Raw genomic sequence first — 14364 nt, forward strand, 5'->3', positions numbered from 1 at the left:
TCCTTCCTTCCTCCCTTCCTGCCTCCCTTCCTTCCTTCAGCAAAAAATATATCATAGGTAGTTTGAAATATGTAATATTGGGATCCCTGGGTGGTGCAGCGGTTTGGCGCCTGCCTTTGGCCCAGGGCGCGATCCTGGAGACCCAGGATGGAGTCCCACGTCGGGCTCCCGGTGCATGAAGCCTGCTTCTCCCTCTGCCTGTGTCTCTGCCAGTCTCTCTCTCTCTGTGACTATCATAACTAAATAAAAATTAAAAAAAAAAAAGAAAGAAATATGTAAGATTTCCATTATAACCTTCCAGGACCTCTGTGGCTAGGGCTTCCAGGTTGATAAGCTCAGAGCCAGCTTGAGCCTCCCAATTAGCAGAAGGAGAAACTCACCCCAGGAGGGGAAGTCACACTCAGCAAAATCCCTGCCGAGTTCTGAATCCCTTCCAGGAAGACCAACTCAGAGAAGGAAGTTCACAATTTCCCTCCACTGCATGGAACTGTCCTATAGATTTGCAGGGAAGGTTTCTCCACCTGGCTGCCTCTTGGCTGGCTAACACGCCGAGTCTTCTTGCCACAGCCCAGCCTGACTCATCCTCTCGGCTTTTCATTTCTTCCTCACACCCCAACCGGGCTGCTAATCACTCCCCTCCACCCACCCCGTGTGTCGGAATTGCTGAAGCCCTGGCCTGGAGACACCCTTACCACAACTGTTTTCCAGCCCTGCTCCAACATCTAGTCTCTGCTTTATTCGAAAAATCAGTTGACACTAAATGTCGACTTGCTTTGATTTAAGAGACTTTAAAATTTTTTAAGTAGTTCTCATCCTTCCTCTCTGCCACTTCTTTTTCTTCTTTTATTGTTTGTCTTCCTTTCTAAAGGCTTCTTGGCAACTGGTTTTGAAGGAAAGAGACCTTTGTTGAGAGACCAGAAGGCATATTTGGTGCCCAAAGCCAAGGTGATGAAACTCTCCTAAGGTGATTTCCCCTTCAGTTCCTTTCTTTATGTGCACAGGCTCACACCAGAAGGGTTTCTGGATTTACATATTGACGTGAATCATCTGGCACACAGAGACAAGCGCCTGCCTGGTGCCCAGGGCTCTTCCTGGCACCAAGATTCAACGAAGAGCAAGATCAGAGTGCCAGGCCCACATTGCTAGTACTTTGGTGGGGGAGACAGATTATAAAGGGGAAAAGCCAGATACACAACATAATTTCAATAATGTGTTGCTGGGAACACAGATCCCGATGTTAGGACAGGAAAAGCTGAACACGAAGTGAAGTGAACAGAGAAAACTTGAAAAATGAAGAAGGGCTAGGCTCAGGTGGAGGGAAGAGTACGTGCAAAGGCCCTGAGGAGAAATGGGAATCGAGAGCCGACCAGTGTTGGTGGAGGGTGTGAAGGACAGGAAGGTGGTGGAGACGAGGTGGGCAAGGGTCAGACCATTGGAGGCCTCCCAGCCAGCAGGACAAATTGGGACGTTGCTATAAGGCAGCGATTCCAACTGGGGCAATTTTGCCTCCCCAGGATGTTGGGCAATGTTGGGAGATATTTTTGACTGTCAGACTTTCGGGAGGTCAGGGTTAGGGGGGAGGATGTACCGGCATGTAATAGGATGAGGGCAGGATGTTGTTAAATATCCTGCAGTGCACAGGGCAGCCCCCACAGCAGAGAATGAGCCAATCCCAAATGCTAATAGTGCCATGGCTGAGAAAGCCTGGTCCAAAGGCAGGGGGAGGTCATCAGAGGGTTCAGAGTGAGGGAATGACACAAGCTGGGTTAGGAACGGAGAACGGAGCATAGGGAGTGAGGGTGGAGGCAGTGAGCCCACGCAGGTGACCAGGGTGCTCCTGGCCCAGGGTGCTGTCCTCCAAGGAGAGAAGGCACAGGTCTGGAGATGCATTTTATCCAGGTAAGCCATGGTCATACATGTTTGGAAATCCAGGATAGTCCACCAAGACCGCAGTCTAGCACAAATCCCAGAGCAAGGCGAGATGGGTTCAAACCCTGGCTTTGCCACTTGCTAGCTGTGCGATCTGGGGTAAGATTCTGCAATCTCTCTGTGCCTCAGTTTCTTCATTTCTAAAATAAGGAGAATAGTGGTACCCACCTCACAGGGTCAGTGGGGAGAGTTGATTCATTAATGTGTGTACATGAGTGTGTATGTGCCTGGCACATGGCGGGTACTTGGCCAGCACGACCTGTTTGTAGAGCACGTCCCTCGGGGTGTCACCACGCATATCTACAAATTGAAGGCCCTGCATAAAAATCTTACCCAACCTGTTTAACCTACATTTGCCAAACTTACTTTTTCATGACTTTTCCTCATTGACACTCAAAATAAACAGAGATCCTTAGAACACGTTTTAACAACAGCTATCCTGAGATACAATTCACCGATCACAAGATTCGCCCTTTTAAAGTTCACAGTTCCGAGGGCGTTCACAGAGCTGTGTAACCACCACCACTACCCACTTTCAGGACATATTTGTGTCCCTCCTCCCCCCACAAAGAACCCCCTGTACCTATTAGTCATTTCTCGTTCTTCCTTCCTAGAGTCCTGGCAAACTTCTGACTTCATTAATTTGCCTATTCTGGAAATTCATATAAATGCAGTCGGACAACATGAGGCCTTTTGTGACTGCTTCTTTCAATCAGCATGTTTTCGGGGGTTTATCCATGTGTATCTGGGCTTCGTTCCGTTTTATGGCCAAGTAAATATCCCACTGTGTGGAAAGAACACTGTTTTGTTTACCCATTCATTAGCGGATGGGCACTTGGGCTGTTTCCACTTTTATGAATAATGCTGCTATGAACGTTCCCATACAAGTTTTTGTGTAGCCATGTATTTTTGTGGCTCTTGGGTCCAGAGCTCGGAGTGAAACAGCTGGGCCAGGTGGTAGGTGTGCGTTCAGCGTTTTGCAGAAGAGGGCTTTCTTTGAGACTCATTGAAGCCCTCATTGTGTCCCCTCTGCCATCCCCCTCACGTCCCCGCCTCCTCCCCTCTCCACCGTCCAGGGTACAGGTCAGAACTTTGCTGCTTCCCAGCTGTGTGATCTTGAGCACGTAAGGTGCACCTCCCCAGCCTCGATTTTCTCATCTGTAGAGTGGGTGGCTCAGTGGTTGAGCATCTGCCTTTGGCTCAGGTCGTGATCCCGGGGTCCCGGGATCGAATCCCGCAGGGGGCTCCCTGCAGGGAGACTTCTTCTCCCTCTGCCTACGTCTCTGCCTCTCTCTCTCATGAATAAATAAATGAAATCTTAAAACACACACACACACACACACACACACACACACACACACACATACACTAAAGGAGGTGGTTTATGGAAAGTGCTTGCTCCAGTGTCTGGCAGTCCATCAACTGAAGCTGGTAGCGTCTATGAATCTGTATTGTGAGATCTTACTGATGTAAACACTATATCTTGATAGAGGGGTGGATGTGATTGCAAACCTCTAAAGGATTCCTGGGCTTGTCTCTGGGCGGGACATGGGACATGCACATCCTCACCTCTGCTAGAGTTTGCCAAATGAATCTCTGAAGTGACCACCTCGAGGGACCCTCCCACAGAAGGGTCCATCACACCCATCCTTGTCCATCTGTGACAACCCTGCCTTTCTGAGGGTGTGAAATGGTGTCACTTTATGGTTTGGACTTGGGTGCCTGCCATTTCACCTGTACTATCTCACGCCTACAGACGCCCTTTGAGGTAGGTCGTTAGTATCCTCCCATGTTGCAGATAAAGAAACCAGCTTTGAGAGGTGAAGGGCTGGCCTGTAAGTCTGGAACTCAGGCGGTCTGGCTCCGATGCCTGGGCTCTCTGCCTCGGTTTTACTATGCCTCCTGTGGAGCCCAGGGCTGGCAGCTAAACACAAGAAAGACCTCACGGTGACTATTTAAGACCATTAAGAAAATCTAAAAAACATGTTCATCCTTCCATTCAACAAATATTTATTGAGCATCTACTCTGTGCCAGGCTCTGCAAACAAAATAAAGTCCCTGTCCCAGGGCTCGCAGTCCAATGGGGGAGGGAGAGCAAATAAATCTGTGATGTCACATGAGCTCTGTGAAGAAAAACAAAGTGGGGTTAAGGGGCTGGGGAGCGAGAGGGGTGATGTTTCTGCTGGGAGGTCAAGGCAGTCTCCTCAAGAGGTGCCATCAGTACAGAAACACAAGGTGAGTGATGAGCCACATGGGCACTCAGAAGAGCTCTTTCAGAGGAGGGGACAGCACATACAGGCATCGAGGGAGAGTACAGAGGGGATGTTGGAGGAACAGAGAAGCTGCAGAATCCTCAAGCCTCCCCCGCCCCCAGATTCCCATCCTCAGCTTATTCATCCAAACTGGAATCTAGGTGCTGCTGGGCAGGGACTTTGCATCAGTAATTAAAGCCCTGAGCTGGCTGACCTTCAGGTGCAGAGGTGAGCCAGTGCACCTGACCTAATCAGGTGAGCTCTCTGGGAGCAGAAAGTGAGTTCTGGGGGGCTGGAGGCAGGAGGAAAAGTCAGAGGGGCTGGACGCCGAGAGGATTTGATGTGCTGTTGCTGGTTGGGAGCCACAGGACATGCTGGCCCCTGGGAGCTAAGAGCTGCCCCGGGCAGAAAGCCACCAAGGAAATGGAACTACAGTCCTGCAACCACGAGGAATGGAATCCTGCCGATTATAAGAATGAGCGTGGGAGAGAACCCTCGGCTCCTGGAGGGAGCACAGCTGGCTAACACCTTGATTTCAGCCTGAGCAGAGAACCAGCTCTGCCGAGATGTACTTCCAACCTACGTGACTGTGACTGTGAGCTAACGGAAAGGTGCTGTTTCAAGGTGGTAAATGTGGGTCATTCGTTATATGGCATAGAAAGTGGATGTAGAGGTGGTGTAGCTAGAACAGAGGGTGCAAATGGGAGAAGAGGTGGTGAAGCCCAAGAGGTGACAGGCCAGATCCCGCAGGGCTTTGCGTGTGTGCCGAGGACATGGGAAAGCACCACAGTTGTGTAACTCTCAGACCTCCTCACCGTCTGTTCACAGACTTGCCTTCTCTCACTTTCCATCCTGCCCAGTGTTCATTCCGTCACCACACCCTACTTCCTTATGCCTACCTACTGATGGGTGTTTGTGAATCCACTGGAGCACTGTTAAGTGTGATGACAGGACACCACACAAATTACTTAACCCTCACATCCAGGGCCTTCAGGAGTAGTTGGATCCAGGAGCTCAAGTATTACCTTCAGAAATCTGCCTTTCCTTCCCTCCGCTTGGCTTTCTTCTGCCTTGCTCTCATCCTCAAGCAGGCTCTCCCCCATGTGGCAGCTGAAACGGTCATGGGTAGTTGTGAGTCACATCCTATCTTCTTAACAATCCAATCAGAGAGGGCCCCCCCTCCACCTTTCTCCATGGCTCCCCTAAAAATCCTGGGATGACCTGGAATGGCCCAGCTTGGGTCATGTGACCACCAGAGAACTGCAACTGGTTCTTCTTCCCAAAGCGTGGGGGAAGGAAAAATGCAGTAGGGAGACCTCAGCCACGGACCTGTTCCTGGATTTGGGGCTCAGGGGATGGGGAGTAAGGGGGCTTCTGGCCTACCTTCAAGCCCCCTGGGCTGAGAAAGAGGAGGGTTGGTCCCTTGGGGTCTTTAAGGGGGTCACCAGGAGGCTGTGAACAGCAAAAAAGGGAAGAGATGCTGGTGGGGCAAAGCCAGCAGATCTACTAGTGCCAGCTCTGCCCACGTCTCTGGGAGCTATGGGTGCTGTGGGTGCCGTGGGAGCCGTGGGAGCTGTGGGCGATACAGCTTCTGCATGGAGATTCCAGAGCCATACCCTGGGTTCCCCTCCAATTGTGGGGCCCCCTCTTTTCCCCCTCGTTATCTCTGCATCCTATTAGATCTTGGCACAGGCAGCGGGAGTTGTGGAAACACCACACAACCCTGCCTTTGCCCTGGTTGTTTACTGGAGAAATAAATAGGGAAAGAAATTCAGCAGAACAGATGCTTGGAGCCATGGAGCAACCCTGGGAGGCTCGTGCAACAGAGTCATCTTCATAAACAGATGCCGAGAGGAGCAGCTTGGAAAGTCTGTCCAAGCCCCAAACAAACGATGACCTGTAGCCAAGTGTGAGGCCGGCTGGAAGGTCCCAGCCAGAGGGGGGAGCCCTGGGATGGGGGTGGTCCAGCAGGATGCCCTAGCCTGTGGCCTGTGTGTGTGTGTGTGTGTGTGTGTGTGTGTGTTAGGTGGGGGTGGCACCAACGGCTGCATCTTCTCCTTGTTACTTTTCTAAATGCAGTGTTGGACACAGGTCTGGGAGGACAGGTGTGCTGGTTGGTTTGAAGACCCTCCTCTCCCCAGACACCATTGTGCTTGGCCTTACAGTGGCCTACAAGGGTGTGATGGGTCCCCTCTCCCCCTCTAACTCCATTCTGCTGCTGGAGCTCCTCCAGCCTCAAGGGCCTCCCTGCTGTTCCTGAAGTACACCAGTATGCTCCTGCCTCAGGACCCTTGCACCTGCAGTCCCCCCCACCAGCATCACTATCCCACACATTATCCTGTGGCTGCTCCCTCACTCTCTTTAAGCTCCTACCCCCTTAAGACATACGACTTTGGCCCAGTCATGCTGCAGTTAGCAACCCTAAACTCTGCATATCCAATGTCACGGCCTGGGCGCTCTGATGGTCCCTCCCTCGGAGGCCCAGGCTGATCCAGGCTCCCCCACTTGCATTTTCACGGGCACAGTGGCGTGAGAAGGGACAATGATACATCACACAGTGGCTCTGCGCTGCCACTCAGAACTGGCACCTGTCACATTTCATTGGCCAAAGCGAGTCACAAGGGTCCAAAAGAAGAACCAAGACACTTGGGGAGCAGCTCAGCGTTACCCCTCCCCGTAAGCACCCGCGTCTGTGAAGCCCGCCCTGCGGGGTGCTCCACTGCTCCGCTCCCTACCTGACGTGTGCTGCACCTAGCTGTTCATTTCTTGCCTTCTCCCCCTAAAATCTAAGCCCCGTGAGGGCGGGGTTTGTCCGGTTTTGTTCACTGCCACACTGCAGTGCTGAGAACCCTGCCTGCTACACAGCAGGCCCTCAAGCAACACTGAGTCAAGTGGGTCACTGGTGGGAGGAATAGTCCCCGGCTGAGGATGCTTACCAGGGGTTGGGTGCTGCGCCCAGGGCTGTTCATGCATGGACTCAGCTCAGCCGCAGCTCAGCCCCTGAGAGATGGAGGTCTGTCATGACCCCCATTTTCCATATGTGGCAACTGAGGCTCAGTGGGAGTCAGGACCCTTGCAGGTGCTGCACAGCGAGGTAATGGGCAGAGCCCGACCTCCCAGAGGCCCCACTGGGCCCAGCCCTGTACGACCAGGGTGCAGGGATGGCAGCCCGTCTAGGGTGCGTGGGGACGGGGCTCGGGGTCGTGGGCGGAGGGTGGCATCACGATGGCCTCATCATTCGTTGCCCTTCAGACACTATGCGTGGGGAGGCACAGCTTATGTCACGCTGAGCAGAGAGGGAAACTGAGGTAGGGCTAGGTCTTTGCAGGGCACCGTCGTCTCAAGGGGAGCTGGGCCTGGAGACCTCCCCACACGGCTGTGCCGCCCCCAGCACCCCAGCTGGCCCAGCTGCCCTCACCCCACTTCTCATCGCCTTGCTGCCTGGCAGGGACTGCTCCGTTTTTCCAGCCCAGGAAAGCAGAGCGCTTGTAACGTTGTCTTCCCACAATGCTTGTCCTGCTGCCCGTGCGTGTCCCTGGCTCCCTTTGGGCTCTGCTTCCCCCTCCCCAGCTTTGCTGCCGCAACCCCACGGCTGAGGTGCAGAGCCTTCCCCCTTCACATGCTGGGATGAATCCTCCACTTACTAACCCTGTGACCATGAGCCTCGCTTTGCCCATCTGTAAAGTGGGGGCGACCGCCACACCCACCACAGAGGGTCGTGAGAATAACAGGCCTCGACACTGTAACGTGTTCAACACGTAGGAGCAATCCTTGCCTCTAAGACTTCTCTGGGCACCCGGTGTCTGTTCTAAAATGTGCAGCGTCCGTAAAAATCAGCACAGAGGTTGCCTCATTGTTCGGAAAAGCCAGCAAGTTGCAAACACTCAAAAATATTCTCCAATACTCGATGGGCTCCACCGTCCAGATACCCAGGGGAAGCCATTGAGGCTGATAATGGGAACCAGCGCTACCCGGGGACATTTCAGGCGAAAAGCCACTTGTGTCACATAATCCCACTTGAGTAGATTATATGTTCGCCTTCCGTATTGTACATTCCTGAAATGTTTGAGTTGTTTTTTAAGGTAGGGATTATTTCATAATCAGGAAAAAGGGAAACAGGCATGAACCTCCCAGAGTGGAAGTCACTGAGGATCTTGGTATATCCGCGACTTTGTCTCCCTCCTTCTCTGTCTCGGCTTCAGAGAGTCCCAGGGATCTCAAGGTACAAATCCTCATTCCTGCTGCTTCCTGCTTTTTTTTTTTTTTTTTTTAAAGATTGTATCTATTTGACAGAGAGCGAGCACAGCAGGGGCAGCAGCAGGCAGAGGGAGAGGGAGAAGCAAGTTCCCCGCTGAGCTGGGGGCCCGATGCAGGACTCGATCCCAGGATCCTGAGATCATGACCTGAGCTGAAGGTAGCAGCCCAACTGACTCCAGGGCCTCTGCCCACCTGTTCTTAATCCTGTTATGTGTCATGGTCCTCGGTGGCCTGAGGAGAGTTGGCCCCTGTCCCTGCTGTGGACAAGCAGCCATGAGGCCACATCCTCCCTACTGCACATGCTGCTTCCCCTAACTACCTAGAAAACCACACCCAGGGGCACCTGGGTGGCTCAATGGTTGAGCATCTGCTTTCAGCCCAGGGCGTGATCCCGGGGTCCTGGGATCAAGTCCCGCATCGGGCTCCCCTCTAGGAGCCTGCTTCTCCCTCTGCCTGTGTCTCTGCCTCTCTCTGTGTGTCTCTCATGAATAAATAAATAAAATCTTAAAAAAAAAAAGAAAGAAAATCACACCCACATGCTTTGGCCCTGTTATTAGTTCTATGTGTAGAGGTGGTGCTGGCAGCTGGACAACCCCTTGAACTCAATTATCCCAATGCCACTTGGCACCTGCGCATGGCCCTGCCACTCAGGCTTGTTGGCCAGTGCCAGCTCTTCTGTTGAGCAAGCAGGTTTCACTAAGAAACACTGCCAGTAAGTCAGAGCTTCTCAGCTCATTAGCATGTTGTCCAGACAAGGTAGATTCTGGAAAGAAAAGAGCAAGGAGGCAGGCAGAGGAGAGCCGTCACCAGATCTGTGGTTGGAGAGCCTCTCAGGACTGTCCCACAGCCACAAGCCTTCCAGTGTCCAAGCGCTTCCATTTCTGCTGCATTTGTGATGAGGAGTTCGTTTGGCAACTCTTTCAAAAGATTCGTTCAAGGCCTGGCAGTCAGGACCAGAAACGAGAACATCGCCCTGAGAGCAGCTCGGCTTCCCGGCGGTAGACACACAGTTCACTATGGTTTTTGTGGCTCAGAATGTGTGCTCTGTGGCCAGAATTCCTGGGCTCTCACCCAACTTCTCCCAGTTATTAGCTGTGTGACCTTGGACAAATGATCTATCCCTTTGGGCCTCAGTTTCTCTACCTTTAAGATGAGGATGATCAGGTGTCTATGCCATAGGCTGTTTGAAGGATTAAGTGAGGTGATACACATGAAGGGTTTAGCACAGGTCCTGGCACATAGTAAGTACTCTGTAAATACCTACCACTACTATTTATTTATTTATTTATTTATTTATTTATTTATTTATTCATTCATTCATTCATTCATTCATTCATTCATGAGAGACAGAGAGAGAGAGAGAGAGAGAGAAAAGCAGAGACACAGGCAGAAGGAGAAGCAGGCCCCATGCAGGGAGCCCGATGTGGGACTTGATCCCAGGTCTCCAGGACCATGCCCTGGGCTGAAGGTGGCGCTAAACCGCTGAGCCACCCGGGCTGCCCCTCTACCACTACTTTTTAAAAAAGATTTTACTTATTTATTTGAGAGAGAGAGAGAGATGGAGAGAGAGAGCATGAATGGGGAGAGGGAGAGGGAGAATCAGACTCTCCACTGAGCAGGGAGCCCGATGGGGGTTCCATCCTGGGAACCCGAGACTGTAACCTGAGCTGAGCTCGGACGCTTAACCGACTGAGCCACCCAGGCACCCCACTACCACTACTTTCTTTATTAATATTATTATCATCGTCTTTCGATTGTGATGAAAATGTAGGTCAGTGTAAACACATGCTCAGACTCTAGTCTGGGTTATGCCCCGTCCTGGCCGATGAGACCCAAGGGCCTCCATACCATCAGTTTATGGGACAGGCTTCCTGCTCCAATAAAGAGAGGCAGGAGCAAAGGCCATTTTCTAGGTAGTTAGGAGAAGCAGCATGGGAGGTAGGGAGGACATGGCCTTATGGCTGCTTGTCCACAGCGGGGACAAGAGGCCGACTCCCCTCAGGTCTTGAAGGACCATGACCCCCAACCATGATTAAGAACAGGTGGGCTTCTTTAGGAAAAAAAAAAAAAAGGCAGCCCGGGTGACTCAGTGGTTTAGTGCTGCCTTCAGTCCAGGACGTGATCCCAGAAACCGGGGATTGAGTCCCTCATCAGGCTCCCTACATGGACCCTGCTTCTCCCTTTGCCTGTGTCTCTGCCTCTCTCTCTCTCTCTCTCTCTCTCTCTCTGTGTGTGTGTGTCTGTCATGAATAAATAAATAAATAAATAAATCTTAAAAAAAAAAAAAAAGGAACAGGTGGGCTGAGGACCAGCCTGCAGGAGGGGACCTTAGTGATGTCCTTATAACAAGATCACAGTCAGATCCCCAAGACCCATTTACTCTTTTTTATTCAGCAGTAAATCGGGAGTCCCCCAAAACAACAGGCATGAAAATTTGTGCCTTAAGATCTCTCAGGCTCTCTGAAGGATGTTGTCACATCTGTGTGTGATGCCTGGAGCTCCAGCAGCATCCTGTGACCATGAGGGGACGGGCTTGGTCTGAAGTAGATGGGGTCGAGCATGATGACTCTGGATCCTTGAACAGTTCCCAGGGACACTACTGGTCCCAAGTGGAGCTACCTACCAGTGGCCATCACATTCTGGGAGGAAATTTACTTTCTTATTGTTTTTTGTTGTTGTTGTGTTGTTTTGGGGGGTTGGGGGAGAAAGTGAGAGAGAATCTCCGGCAGGCTCCACATCCAGTGCAGAGCCCAACACAGGGCTCAATCTCATGACCCTGAGACCATGATCTGAGCCAAAATCACGAGTCAGATGCCCAACTGACTGAGCCACCCAGGTGTCCCTACTTTCTTATTGTTTGATCTCCTTTTAATTGACCCTCCTGTGACCTGTCAGACCTTACCCCAGGCCCTGTGCCACAGATCCAATGCAACAATTAAGGGAGGTAGCGGTGTTTGTAAAGCACTTAGCCCAGCGCCTAGTCCTGAAGTGTTTGGCCAGCGTCAGCCCAGGGTGGCTGGAACGTAAGAGCTCTTCAACATTGCGCCTGTGACGGAGTTCGTGGTAAATGAGAGCACTTACAGAGCGCGGACTACATGCAAGGCTCGGGTCTGTGCTCCGTGTGCACTGTTGCACTGAGTCCTCCTAAAGGAGGTTTGAGGTGGTGTTGATTATCTTCATCTCACAGATCAGGGCCACTGAGGCACAGAGAGGTTAAGGAACTTACCCCCAAGCCCCCAGCAAGAACAGAGTGAAGCTGGGACTGGGGCCCGGGCCTGTCTCCCAAACTCCAGTGTGTATCCACCGTGGGAGACAGCTTCTCCTGGGACAGGAGCCCTGCTCTTTCCTGTCCCCGGTGGAAGCACCTCTTAAGGATCAACACACCTGAGTGACACTGGCCTCGATTCCTGGGGTCCCAGCTCAGGACCTCCACTCACGATGCTCCTCGTCCCTGTGTCTGCGTGGTCCTGAGGTGCTCCCCAGAGACACAGGAAGAGCCAAAAACCCTTTGGCTCAGCTGCCTCGCTGAAAGAGTTAGAATGTTCTTGTGAAGATGGATTTCTTTTGGGGGTGGCCAAGCAAGCCACGTACTCAGTGCTAGAGGCAGAGGACAAACACAATGTGTCATCGGGACGTGGCTATGGCAGCTGACGCTTGTCCTTCCATCCCCAGGGCTGGGTGTGCGAAGACGGGCCGTTCTTTGCATGCCAAATCCAACCTCACCGGGGGAGTTTTAGGAATAACGTTGGCCTTCCCTCCCACGTCTCTGTCATTTCCTGTCTTCTCCTGAGGTGACGCACGGTGTTGGCTTGCAGACTTCAGCCACTGGGTCTCGGTGTCCTTTCACCTCCTCGGGCCGTTCAGGGAGAACAAGGTGCTGATCTGGGGAGGGGGCCCTGGTGGTCTGCTCTGATCCCATAACGCCACCTGCTGAAGGCGATTCCACAGACTGAGTGGGAAACTGCAGCAGAAACTGCTTCTGTTTGCTAGTAACTTCCATCTCTGGCTCCCTGTGGATTTCCTCGACTGACCTCATCCAGGCTTCCACACAGCCGGTTCCCTAGGGAGCGCCAGAACTGGACACTGATGCATCACCACCGAGCTCCCTGGGGACTTCAGTGGACGGAGAGAAGCCGGGAGGCCATCAGCCAAGGCCGCAGCTGTCATTGTGGATGACAGTCCTGCAGGACGCCGCTCGTGTGCCTTCGGACTCAGTGCCGGAGATAATTGCACACAGATCTGTTTTCTTTTCTTTCTTATCTGGTTATCTGCAACTCGAAGATACCCACCCTCTTTTGTGGGATTTTCAACCAGGGAAGCTGTCCATTTTGTCGGGTGCTTGTAAATCCCTGTCTTGATGAGCTTCTCGCTGTGTCCAGCGGCTGCAACCGGGGCAGGGACTGCATCTGCATTTTTGACGTCATCGACCATTCCATCCGGGGGGTCTAGCTTCTTCTGTGCCAGCCGCAGATGGATGGCATCATATGTTAGGTTGTGCTCACCTCCCCACCGCTCACTCAAGAGTAGGTGAAATACAGGATTCGAGAGGCACCCTTCCCAGGTCCACTAGGCAGGCTGGTGAGGTGCAGGTGGACGACCTCTGCTGGAGGCTGGTCCCTGCCTTCAACTGGGCCTTAGGCTCTGGAAGCCCAAGCAAGCAGGTGTGCTCCGAGGCTCCCCCACAAACCCCCGCCTCCCTCCCCCAGCCCAACCCCACAACCACCTCTCCTGCTTGCCATCCCAAAACCCCTACCATTACTCTCACTGCTGTGTGCTGGCACTTAATTTCACCAAAGTGTGACAGAGCCACAAATATATTCCCTTTGGAACTTTTCTCACTGCCCCTCTCTTTCTGAAAAGTCCACACTTTGAAACAAACCATAAGTGATTCCCCTTTCGGCTCCTGTTTTTCCCTCGTCCTTGGGGCTGCTGTGTTTTCCTTCATACCGCCGTTTGGCATTAGATTACATCTGGTTCCGTATCTGACTCTCGGTCTGCTGTGGTTTCCTTCTACTGCAGTGGAAGCATCGGAACAGAGGCCTTGCTCGGCCTTGCTCCGTTCCTGGTGTCTGGAATAGTACCCTTGGCATTGCAGGAACCCCACCAGTACTTGATGATCAACGGCGTGAATCCATTCTCTAAATATGAAGGAGTGAAAATCCTGTGGGGTGTGGAGGGTGCTGAGGTCAAATGCTGCAAGTTACGGACGGCTGGACGAGATGCTGTGCTGTGCGTGTGTTGCACACCCATTACATACTGAACTGGGGAGCATGCAGTGAGCTGGCTCTACCGTCCAACTGTCTGGGTTCGATTCTGCCCCCAGCACTGCTACATCTGTGTCCTTGGGCCAGTTGCTCAGGCTCCCTGGTATCAATTTCCTCATCTGTAAATCTCCCTCATCTGGGGAAATGTCAGTACCCATCTCCCTGGGACGTTGTCCGGATTAAATAAAGTGAGGTCTGTAGCATACATAGAAAGGTGCTCTATGCAGGGTATAGGCTCAGCCAAGGCAGCCGTTGCTAAGCCTTACAGGAGCCTTACTGAGTAGGAACCACTAGGATCCCCATTTAGCAGACTGGGAAACTAAGCAAGCCTGTCAGCAGACAGAGCCAAACAAGGCCCACCCTGCCTTCAGCGAGTTTGCAATTTAGTGGGCACGAAGAAAACAACTACACCAAAAACTCAGCTCTGCTTTACATTGCACTTGAAAAAAAAAAAGTCAAATGCAGACAATGTGCCTCAGATCTCGTTCCTTACAGAAGGACTGTCCAAAGCCCACACTCAGGTCACAGCACTGCACTCCATGGCTTCTAGAATGCCCTGGACTGACGTCCGTGTCACTCCAAGAGAATCCCCAGTTATCAAAGACATGGACCAGAACACGTTGAATATTTCACACAAATAGCAGGTTTACAGAGCACAAATA

Source organism: Vulpes lagopus, chromosome 18 (genome assembly GCF_018345385.1).
Source record: "Vulpes lagopus strain Blue_001 chromosome 18, ASM1834538v1, whole genome shotgun sequence".
In the NCBI taxonomy this organism is placed as follows: Eukaryota; Metazoa; Chordata; class Mammalia; order Carnivora; family Canidae; genus Vulpes; species Vulpes lagopus.